Source organism: Symphodus melops, assembly GCF_947650265.1.
Source record: "Symphodus melops genome assembly, chromosome: 11".
In the NCBI taxonomy this organism is placed as follows: domain Eukaryota; kingdom Metazoa; phylum Chordata; class Actinopteri; order Labriformes; family Labridae; genus Symphodus; species Symphodus melops.
The window spans coordinates 5,803,104-5,816,094 of NC_136701.1; positions in this window are offsets into that span (position 1 = coordinate 5,803,104).

Below are 12,991 nucleotides of genomic sequence, written 5' to 3' on the forward strand. Positions count from 1 at the left end.
CTCTTAACACAAAATTGCTCCTGGTGCTTCACTGGTGGAGTGTGAATGGGGATGAAGGGATCAGTTAATGCTGATGGGCATTTTATATAGGAACCTCTGGCATCAGTGTGTGAATGTGGAGTGAAGGGTGATATAACTTAAAAAAACACATCATCTGAGAGGAACAACTGTCTCAATTAAAAAAGTCTCTCCTCCTGAAGCCAGCACTGGACTTTAAAGCACAGAGACCAGGTGCACCTCATTGTCTGATCAGTAGCTTCACCTGGGCTGGAGACAACAGGAGGGGAGAAGGGACAAACAGCACAGAGATCATACAGCTGGAAAACCCTGTGAACTCTTTTTTCTTTGGTACCAAAATGAGTCACACTTGATGTAAAAAAAATCATTTACAACTGGTACTTCTATCACTTCTGAATTTTAATCTAACTATACTTTCATATTTCCAAAATTCAGAGTAAATGTCTTCACTGCATGATCCCTGTGTCTTCCAGCACAGGGAAAAGTCTTCTCAATAAACACCACCATCACACACTTTTCAAGAACAACTCTTCACAAGACGAGCATGGAGGCCTCCCTATCATTACCTGATTGTAGTCTTTCTGTTCTCACCTGATGTCCTCTCTTTGTTCATGATGGAGGGTATAAAAGGTCAAACATGTCTGACTATGGGCCCAATAATCCGCCTGTTGGAGGTTTGAATCAAAGCAGGTGAACAAACTTTGTATTCACACCTGCAGGAACGAATGGAGTCCATTTCTAAACACAATGATATTCAGTATATTTACACTGGATGCTGAGATGTGGGAGTTGGACAGAAGCTTAAAAAAGTCCCTTTATTCATTGTTGTCACTTGTTGTCTCAGCGTCCTGCAGCGTCTCTTTGTTCTGTCACTTCCTGTCACACAAACACTAACATAACAGCCTGAGGTGCATTTGTAACATTTGTATGTCTTTATTGCCTCTCTGTATTTGATATCTGACAGCAGACTGTGACAGGAAACACGGGGGACGATAGTGGGACCAGGGACACTGTGGTTACACTGTGTGCTGCTGAGAACACTGAAGCAGTGAGACGTCCAAAGAATCAAACTAGAAACCAGACGTCACATCATGAGGAAACACACTCACAGGAAAGATCTAACATCCTGCAGTGACCATGGATCCACTAAAATGATTGATGAAACTGCTCTGCACAGTTTGTGTGCAGGTTGTGTTGCTGAAAACATTTCAACCTGCAGAAACCTTCAGCCTGAGACTCAGTGTGTGTCAGGTTGTGATCTTGAAGAAACAGGTTTTATTTTTAGGATTATTAGCACTCTAGCACATTAACTTTTTTAAGCATGCTTTGAAGTAAATGTCTCATTTTAAGATGAAGTCATTCACTCATAATGAAGTTAATGAACTTATTTCCTGGAGCAGGACCACGCCTAACCACAACTTCAATCACCTGACAATCCTACTTCTACCTGGTCACCTCACTCCACTCTGTCTGCCTCAGCTCCTTCCACCTTCCTCTCATCCATTCACCCTCCTTCATTATTCCTTCCTGTTCAACTTGATATATTCCTCTTCCATGTCTCTCTATAACAGTCTTGCCTGTAATCAGATATTGCTCAAGACTGAACCTTCTCTCTGTGTCTCTCTCTCCCTGATCTTCTGATCGACACACCAGATCAGCCTTAAAGACCACCCAATATACACATCTGTCTCTATATATGATGTGGATTCACATGAAGTGTTTAATATTGTTGAGTCTTGGTTCCTTGCTTGTGAAAAGCTGTAAGACATTTCTTGTTTGTGTTTCCTCTGAGGAGCAGAGATGACCTGAATGAACTTATAATCATTACAGACCTCCACACATTGTTCTCCATGATTGTAGTTTTCTTGTTCTAATCCAGCTTTGCTTTAGTCTCTGTCCCTCCTCTCTTCTGGTGTAACCTTGTTTTGTAGGTTCTGGCAGTGAGCCACATTATCAGACAAATAAAGACGCAACCTTGTGGTTAAAGATATCTTTTTTTCTTACACTAGAAACATCTCTTCTCATCTCTGGACTAATTACAAAATAGATTTCTCTAAAAATACTGGTACTTCCAGGATTTTACAGTGATAACTTGTTTTATGTTCCATTTTTTATGTTTTATGTGTTTCTGCTGTGACCACACAGTAACCATCTGTAACGCCTCAGCACATCATATCTGTTAGGACGACAAAGAAAGACAAAGTTACTGCTTCTGCTTAAACCCTCAAAGATACCACATGATGAGAAGAAAAGCTGAATCAATGTTTGCGTGTCCTGAAAGAGTTAAATGTTAGAACCAAGTTAAGAAAAAGGCTCAGCAGGAGTTAGGTTTGGATTAATGAGAAACATTTATTTCAGTATTGAGCGTTTAAAGACTATTAAGATTTCCAGTCAAGCGTTGAGCATTAATTATAAGAGAGGCCTCCTTCAGCTTTCATGACATTAATGAACACTGTAAAGTCTGAAGTCATGCACAGAGCTTTGGAGAGAGTTAGGTTGAAGTCGTGAACATTCATCATGAGGAAATAAAAGAACATTATTATTGTTTTTTATATTGTTAGGAGCAGACAGAAATATAATTGATTTCTTGTTAAACATTACAAAAGAGCCAAACATGATTGCATTAGATTGATTCATTCAAATTATTGTTTATGTGAGCTTATTTTGGTTTGAGCTTTTGTAAATTGATTCGGGGTATGTGTGCATTGTTCCTCCCTCTTTGGAGCAGAACCACTTCGTATAACAGCGAGGACATTAAAAGAGATGAATGAGACCAGGGTGAGGCTAATGAGAGTTAAACTGCAGCCAACATGAGATGATAACCTCATAATTTATTTAATTCATTTGGTCAGTTTAATTTTTTGACAACTGTTTTTTGTTAATAAATTCATAAGTCGACTTCAGATCCACAACTGCTTTAAGTTTGTTGACCGTGTGTGTTAAACCCGCTCAGCAGTGGAATACTTGAAGCCATCTGAAGCCATAACAATCATCATCATCAGTAGTAGTAGTAGAACCCTTTAAATATTCCACTGTGGTTACCGAGATGCTTTTGTTGCCTGTACTGTCACAGCTACCATCATTATTATCACTATTATTTGTGAAACAGAGAAATAAATATTTTTTCTCCTTCCCTCCTGCACCTCACTTTACTTAACAAACATTTCTTATGTTTGATTCTTTTGTTTTGGTTCATCTTTAGTCGACTTTACTTTTTATGATAATGAGACAAAATGAAGACGTCTCCAGTTAATACCTCAGTGTCCTAATGTGGACACACTGTGTCACCTGTGTTTGCAGGTGGTCTTCAGTGAATCGGCCACACAACACAGAGGTTTGAGGTCAACGCGAGAATGATGTCTCCAGGTAATACTGATCCTGTGAATAAGACTAAAGTGATTGTGAATATTGAATGAGAGTGTGTGCAGCACAGTCAGCTCCATCACAGCTGCTGTTGGTCTTCAGTGATAACAGCAGGAAGCACAAAGAGACTGAAGCGTCTCAATCATTGAGCTCCATGTATCCCCTCTGATCGACCTGTTAAACAGCATCAGGGTTCAGCTCACTCAGCTGCTGCTCATGTGAATGATGTAAAAAGACTTCAGCACAGATTCAAATCAAAACACAGCAGCTCAGATGACTAGAAGCAGATAAGAGTTGTAGATGTAAGGCCGTCTACACAACAGAACAACAAGTCTCTTCAGCTCACCAATACTTCATAAATATCCATGAACACAGTTTAGTTCATCTGAGTCAGTGGAGACTAAAACATGACTGCCATTACATTTATCATGAGGAATTCAAAGAACAACTCCTGGTGAAATATTCACGAGTTTACACATGCAAATGCTCATGCACATGTGAACAACAAAGAGAAAGACAAAGCTTGTTCAGGCTCAGAACTCGACTCTGTTTGACTTCTTATCAGCTCGTTGTGACTCTGTGGAAGCTGCATCTCCTTTCAGGGCTGCTTCAACTTGTATCAGATGTATTGATCTGTTAACTTAGTATTCATCAGTCACAAGCTTTAAAGAACAATTCAAAAAACATCAGCATGCTCTGCTGTCTGTCATCCCCCAGAGAAATATCTGGAGTTAATACATCAGTGTCCTGATGTGGATACACTGTGTCACCTTTGTTTGCAGATGGTCACCATCTCAGCACACACACAAACTACTGTCAGATAAAGAAAACATGAGCTGAGATATGTATATGAGAAATGTATGCTGTGATTTATGAAAATAAAAAGTTGTTGGTATAAAGGTGCTTCAAGACTCGAGCTGTCAGGAGGATCGCCTGTTTCCTGTGAACTCTGTCTCCATCACAAAGCTCTCTGCTGAGAGGCTTCCAGCACAATCAGTGAAACACTCATTGAAATATTATCTCTCCTTCTTCAAATGTCTTTGTAGATAATATAACAAAGAGTACGCTCTTTTACCTGTTCTCTTGTAAAGTGTCATGAGATAACTTTTGTCATGGACTGGAGCTGTACAAGTAAAGATTTATTGGTTAATTGATAGTCAGACACGTTCCACAGATCATGTGTTTCTAACCACTAACTCTTCCATCTGATCCAACATTACAAGCACTGCTGCATTAGTAAACTGTACACACAAACTCCCCACCTGTGACACATCTCCCTGCTGCAAATGCATGAACTCTTATTAGAGACCATGTGAAGGATCTGTGCGGATGATGGTGGAAACTTGATAGAGGTTATCTACAGACTGAAAGATTTATGAAAGAATGTCAGGCTGTAAATGACCGTGCAGAAAAGCAGAAGTGTCGACAACAAGGAGGAAAAAGAAGCAAGAACTCTTTGATTAAAGCATTTTGTTATTAAAATACTTGTAGATGTCTCAATATGATTACTTCTCCTGCAAAGTGTTTTTTTTTACTGTGAACAGTAAAAAATAACTATGTTGGATAACGGATGTGAGGCATGATTCTGAAAATGAGATGCAAGAAGTTATGATAATAAAACCCATCTCTTGAGGCTGCATACTGTAGTAACTGCTTCATAAATAATGCTCCTAACAAACAGGAATCTTTTGAGAAAAACTTGAAATCTTTGCATCTCAAAGACTTCCTCGTTCCCTGCAGCTGACAAAAATTCTCCTGAAATATGTTTGTCGGTGACAAGAGTGTGAAAGCAGAGTGTGAAACTGAGTGCTTCATGTAACTGTGTGTATTCCCTCAGCTTAGAGGACACATGGAGTTAATACATTCTGCAGTGTTTCTATGAAGCTGCTCACACAGAAACAGACAGTGTAAGTTTCTCAGGGAGGCAGCATTCCTCACACACCACAACCTGCTGAAAGAACACAGTGTGAACTCATTCTCCCTGTTGATTACAAAAAGCCATGAGAGTCAGGATTATCTGCCTGTGACAAGTCTTGTCTCTGAAAAGGTAACTAGCCAATCAGAGTTTAGGATTTTTGGGGCGGCACCTAGGATGGTCAATCTCCCCTCCCACCACCACCATCACAAAACTGCAACATGAAAGTACATCTTTTTATATTTTGATATCCAGGAAGTAAAAGTGACAAACTAAAAACTTCATTCATCACAAACAGTGAGAATTGTTATTCAGAGTGCATTTTCTATCCATTATGTCTGCAGCTGCGCTACCTCTCACCATGTCACACATTGGACATAAAAGGCAGAGAAGATATAATCTACAAATAGTTACAGGATATGTTTTATTGAGCATCTGCTGAGATTTGTTGTTTCCTTCTTTGTCTGCTGAATGACATTATATCAAACACAATGCTGCTTCAGTACTGAATGGATTCAGTGAAATTCCAGTTCTGTAAATTGACTGTGGACACAAACTAAATGTGAGGATATCAATCTGACTTCCATGAAATGTTCTGACAAACTTTCAACAACCCAGAAATTATTCATTTGTGCTTCACGCACACAAAAACAAGTCAAACAATACTGGATACAGAAACAGAGTGCTGAACAGAAATTGTTTCCCACCATGAGAATCAAAAAGACGACTGGATCACATTGATTTCTAATTTACAATCTGCCTCTTCAGCAAACAAACAGAAACTCTTGTTGTTTCCCTCAAACAGACAAAGTGGAAAATGTAACCCCTGTGGAGCAGCAATTCAACTGTTCTGATTTACAGAAACTCATCACACAATGTTTCTGAATTCTTCAGTGTCATATGCAATACATGTGTCCCTATCCTGTCAACAAACCTGCCTAAAATTATGCCTAAATCATGCGTCTTTGGCCTGCTCCACTTTTCAGAAAATGTGTGCTCAAACAGCCAATTAAGAGATTTTTTACTTTATGACATCACAAAGGGCAGTAAGCCCTCCCCCAGGTCACTGACACTCCCACAACTCAGTGTTATAGTTCTGCTCTCCGAGTCTGCCTTCTCATCGTAAACAATCTGACATGGTACAAGAAAACCCAAGCCACACCCCATACCACAGAGGGGCGTGGTCAAACAGCACACTTACATTTAAAGCTGCCAACACAGAAACAGCCTGTTCAGAGCAGGGATCACATACAGAGGTTATTGACAGGATGATACAGGATCAAAGTCGATGATTAGAAACTTCACAGACATGTTATAAAGAGCTCTGACACTTGTTGAAAAGGAATATAAAATATGACCTTTAAGTTGAATTTAGAAAAAAAAGGTTGATATTATGGAAAGACACTTAGGAAGAAAACATTAACAGATTTTGGTAATCACAATGTCATTAATAGTGTTCATGAGTCTTGTCTTTTTTTTCAGCTTACAAAGAAAGGCTGGGGTATCTGTAACTAAACAACAGACTCAATTGACCAGAATGCAATGCAGCCTTTGAGGAGATCGTAGATCAGCTTGTTCTCACTCCAAATGTAACGTGTTATCTTTGTAAAGATATTTCACACATGCAATGGCTCCAGACATTCTCCTGACCTGGCTGTTCACACATGCAGCACACAGCAGGAGACTATCTCTGTCAGGCTGGGGGGGTCACCAGAGACATGATGTAAAACAAATAATGCAAAAGGAGAAGAATGAGCAACAGAGTCCGTTATACTATGATGACACTATGCGTCTCGACGTTCGACGGAATCACAATGTCAACAAAATAGCTGAGAAGATTATAAAATCAGATCAGAATAACTCCTGCTGTGGAAACAATTCAGCAAAACCTATACTGGTGGTTCCTGCTCTGAGGTTTTATTCACATCAGGAGAAGGACAAAGACATTTTTTACATCAACAGCTCTGCCTCTTTATCCCTGACATCCCTCTGGAGTTTCTGCAGCTCTACGATAAGACGAGAACACACTCTACCAACAACAATGAACTCAATGTCTTTAACAAAAGACTGCACACAACCAGCTCACCACAGCTCCTCCACCACCAGCCCTATCCATCTCTACTCTCCTAGCTGCTCATCCATTAACAGCTGTTGCTCCACATTTCCATAATTCTCATCTATGGCTGACACAAGCTGATGGAGGAAGGACGATGACACAACACACAGGTCTGCAAGATTCTCAGTAAACAAGAGCACCAGCGAAAGTGTATATCCTGTAAACACAGATCATACTGTGTTCTCCCAGCCACATACAGAGTTTGCATATTCAAAATCAGAGCAGCAGCAGAAAACATGAGGTCCTCTTTGTTTTAATGCACTGCAAACTTTTCATCAGCGTCCATGAGTCTCATGTTTTACCTGTAAGATGCACCTTTATCAGAGTTTGTAAAGCTCCAGATAAAGGCCAGACATTCAAATCTTTGCACTTAATAACATTCTTCCTCACTGTCCTTTTTTAACTTCCAGTATTATTAATCAATCAGAGAGAGACAAGACTTTTTTTACATGAAAAAGCTTCAATCAGTGACTTTTTTTGAGAAATAGACTTTCTTGTCCTAATGGCAGATGAACTGAAAAGAATACAAGGACCTGCATTTCTCTGTTTATGATAATGCAACTAAAAAAACAATAAACCGGGGCGCCGATAGCTCAGCGGCAGCGACTGCGCGCGTACCATGTTGCGAGGCCTTGCTCCTCGCGCGGGCGGCCCGGGTTCGCGGGCGGCCTGTGGCCACTTTCCCGCATGTCTCTCCCCACTCTCTCCCCCTTTCCGACTCTATCTGTCCTATCAATAAAGGCAAAAAGGCCAAAAATAATCCTTTAAAAAAAAACAAAAAAACAATAAACCTACAAAAAGATAGTTGACTTTAAGTGTAAGGCTCACTTTGACATGTTAAAGTATAATTTCCCATCGCACATGTGAAAGCGTCAAATTCATATCAGAGCTGATGTTCATTTTGGACAAAGCCTCTCTCTCTCTCTCACCATCGAGCTGACTCGGCCTCACAGCAGTTTTAGCCTTCGGCTCATCCCCTCTCAGAGCACAAAGAAGAGCTTCAAGCACTTATTGGAGTCTCTCAACTATAATCTATAAAACATTAAATATGTGTTCATATGGGTCATGATATGCTCCACAGATCAAAATACCCTGAAGCTGCTGGTTCAGTAGACTTCCACCTGCCTTTTCTGATTCCAGTTCTTCACAGAGTCAACATCATCGCCTGCAAACTGTTTGAGCCTCAGTACTTCTAAGATCAACGACAATGTGCTTCTCAGAACGATCATCCATCTAAAGCTCCTCATCGTCCAAGAACTTCCAAAAACAAAACACCACTTTAATGTGTAGTATTGATATCAAGGGCATTTCATATGCAATATGATGCTTTTTTGCATCACATGAAGAAAAGCAAAGAAAAACACATTGCTCTCGTCTCAGGGCAAAATGAGGGTTGGATTCACGACCATTCAACACTACTACCATGTTTCTATTGATACACAACTTCATGTAAATGGGTGAAGTATCCCTTTAAGTTTGGATATTCACCAGAAGCAGAGGAGAGATTGACATAAGCAGAGCTTCATTTCTGCTGGACACAGCCAGAAGGAGAATCAGACATCTTTCAGCTCTTTCAGTCCCTCTTATTATTCCCTGCTTCTTATTTTAGATACTTTGCTTCATTATCCATACATTTTCCATCTGTTTTCTATACTGCTTCTCATTAGAGGTTTGCAGGGGGCTAAAGTTGATCCCAGATGACGTCAGGTGAGAGACAGGTTCACCCTGTTTAGTCTGCAGTCAATCTCAGGGAGAGAGACAGACACCCATTCAAACTCATTTTTACAAATAAAATAGGTTTAGAGTCACCATTTTAATAACTTTCATGATTTTGATTGATGGAGGAAGTCAATGTAAAGACAGAGCAGAAACAATAAACAGAAACACCACAGCTGGCTGGTTGGTCTGAAGTCAAAATCTTCTTCATTATCTCAGTTAAATCAGTAAATTAATGTCTTCAGTTTGTTAGAACGCTTGGTGTGTGTGCATGTTGGGTGTTTTCTATAAAGTAGGAGACAGAGGTTGAATACACTTTGAACAGTTAATTTCATCTGTAATTGTTTTGGAAAAAGATGATGCAAAGTTATATAATGGACATGTTAACCACGTTGTTCTCCATCAGTAAACTGACTTCAAAGAGTCACATCACCAATAGAATGATCCTTCAGATCTGTTCAAACATGTAAGTCTAAATACATGTTTTGTATTAGATTAGACATGTGTAGTTGTTGTTGTTCATCAAAGTGAATTCTGCAGCCGTCAAGTTAGAATCAGGGGAGTTTATTTTTGATATGTACCTGACAGGTCATACTTAATCTAAATTAAGATTTACTTCAAACTAAGTGGTTTGATTGACTTGTTCTGAAGAAGACTCCTTCCATATATTTTATATTGTTCAGGTAAAAATGTAGAAAAACACTACCTGGAAATAATTACTTAAAGCTAAAGGCAGTTTATTTTGGCATCATCATCACACCAGACGTCTGCATCTCCTCTTGGCTCTGACTTCAGCCTGTGACAGGACACTGATGAATCATCATGTTGTTTCAAAATGAGGGCATTTCTCTTGGCTTGACTCTCAGTTGCTGATGTGTGTGCACGTCCCTTCAGGGTGTGAAAGTAAAAACCTGAATAAAAGAGGAAAAACTAATCCTGCAAATAAAGTTTGTCTTCCAGCATTTACTGCTCAAACCGACAATAAAATAACAGTGTTTGATTTATAAATGTCACCATTTTACTCATATTCATACTCTGATGACAGAGACTGACAAGTAAGATGTCTGCTGCTAACCCAGATTATAGGAGGAGCAGGAAGTCATGCAGCCAATCATTGTCAGTAGATGTAGTTCAGCAACAGCCAAAGTGTGTTCAGCAGCTGTATGTACCCTCTGAAAGAAGAGAGAGCAGAACAATGATCATCATGAGTGACTGAACATATCTGATCTCTTGTTAACACTCAGAGTTGGATCATCAGAGAACAAAGTCAGACATGAATTACAATCTATATTTAGATCTCAGTGTCAGCTTGTTGTTATGACAGCATGTGAAGAGTCTGAGATTAATGTGTCATATAAAGTTTGTTCTATCTAGTTTGTTGAGTTTCTATTAAAAACTAATCCTGCATTAATTTGTGTTGTTTATTGAACACACATTAAAAGTGACACATGCAGCTTTCTAACAGCTCCAGTTTCCAGTAATCAAAGAGACGTCAATAAACTTCCCTCCATCAGGGTTAACAGAAACAGATCTGATAGAAGAGCACTCCAGATGTGTCACACAGCAGATACAACTCAGACTTCTTCAGCAGCAGAAATAAACTGATGCAGAGATTAGAAGTGATGACAGCGCTGTTAGAGCAGAGAGACGCTGAGAGCAGGAGGAGAAATATTTGACTTTTCTAACGAGAAGAAGAAGAAGGGGGGGGGGGGGGGGGGAGAGGCTGCTGGATATTTATTCACTGTGCTGCTACAGCAGATGTTTGTTACAAACATGAATGTGACATATTCACATCAGTATACAGTCTACAACCTGACCTGAACCCCTCAGCTCATCAGCTGGAGGTCTTTTAACCGTTCCTGTGGTCCTTATCTCTGGAACAAACTACCTGCTGACCAGAGGTCCATCACAACCACCTCTTATCTTAAAGCTAAACTTAAAAGCTATCAAGACAGGACAGCTGATAGAGTTGAAAATGATGAAGAAAGAGAGAGAGAAGGGATGAAGTGTGGAAACGGAGTCACAGGTCAGATTTGAACCCAGGCTGTCCTCTTTGAGGATTAGACTCTCTGTACATCAGGCAAACAAACAAACCACTAGTGCACCAGAAACTTTTTTTTTTTTTTTTTTTTTTTTTTTATATTGTATTCCTATGTATTCAAACAATGTAAAACACATTGAGTTGTCCTGTAATGAAATGTGTTTGAAGAATAAAATTACAAACCAAAAGCTGAAAAATTCTGAACGCCTTCATTGTGTTTTGATGTAGCTTCAACACAGAGAGTAAGAAGACAACAAACTCAAATGTAAAACCATCTCCAGCATTATTAAGATCTAATTGAAAGCACTTCAGAAAGCTGAACAGTGTAATGAACAGACCAGCTTATCCAGAGCAGCTGCTCTTAGAGACAGAGTATAAAGACTGATGAAGTCTGCCTGGGTCAGCGGGCACAGACGATGGATGTCTCAATCAACACAGGACTTCAACTAGGAGACTGCTGTTTTTCACAGACCGTACAAAGCACTTTTCTTTGATTAAATCTGAGTAAGACTGCTGCTTCAACTCCACAAATATAGACCACTTCAACCCACATGAGAGAAGAAAGACAAACTGATGTTGATGTTTGACAAAGCAGAGAGAGAAACACCTCTTCATCAATCCTTCTAGGAGCTGCCACAAACATAATATGCCTCTTATCCTGTTACATGAAATAAATACTAAAGAGTTACATCACAGTCACTCATTGAACTGCAAATGGTATAACTGATGGAAACAGAGAGGGATCTCCACCCATCCAAATCAAAGTGAAGACAGATTGTTGATGTCAGCTGTGAAATGTGTCAGAGCATGACAGGGAAGACCTCGGCTCCAGACGAGTGAGCCCTGAGAACCTGACGAGAGAGAGAGAGAGAGAGAGAGAGAGAGAGAGAGAGAGAGCTATTTATTTGTGTTGTTCGTCTTTGATGGACAGAGTCGCCTCCATCAGAGCTGCTGATGTGGTCACATCTGTCTGCAGCTGGCAGGAGATCCCCTGTGAAGCCTCTCTGATCAATGTCACATCCATCAACCAGGTGGGTTAAACATTCCTTCATTTAAGATTTAAGATTGTCTTGTCCTGTTTTACTCTTTTCCATCCTGATAGTCTGCAGATGAGAAGCTAGTCAGCGATCACTTCAGGGCTGTGTTTAAAGTTTCATATCTGAGGAAGTCTTTAAGAACAGGGAACCTAGAAATGCTTTCTCAGTAGAACAGAGAACTTAAATGAACTCCTTTGATATTTAAAGAACACTCCACCATCAGGCAGGACTCGTTTCTGTGTGCAGAGATTCAAGGCCTCAGGGAGAAAATCACATTAAAGTCTCCTCTCAGTTATTCTACCTCTAACATCGAAAGATGGAAGTGTCTACAGAAATGCTGTTAAAGGCTGTGTGTGTGTGTGTGTGTGTGTGTGTGTGTGTGTGTGTGTGTGTGTGTGTGTGTGTGTGTGTGTGTGTGTGTGTGTGTGTGTGTGTGTGTGTGTGTGTGTGTGTGTGTGTGTGTGTGTGTGTGTGTGTGTGTGTGTGTGTGTGTGTGTGTGTGTGTGTGTGAAATGACCAGGACACATTTATCACTGCTGCCACACAAAGTTAGGTAGTGTGATGTAAAGAGTTATAGGAGGGAGACTTTGACATGCTGTTTCATAAAAGGACATATTTGTATTGATTTATTGATGAAGCTCAGAAGTAAGAGCATGACATGGTGTCAGAGGTTGGATTGTGTATCTACAGCAGTTCATCTGAGTTCTGAGTGAGTTTGTTCTCCGTGTAGACATCAGGTAGTTGTAGAGATCGATGCAGACACAAGAAGAGGACAAAGACCGGTC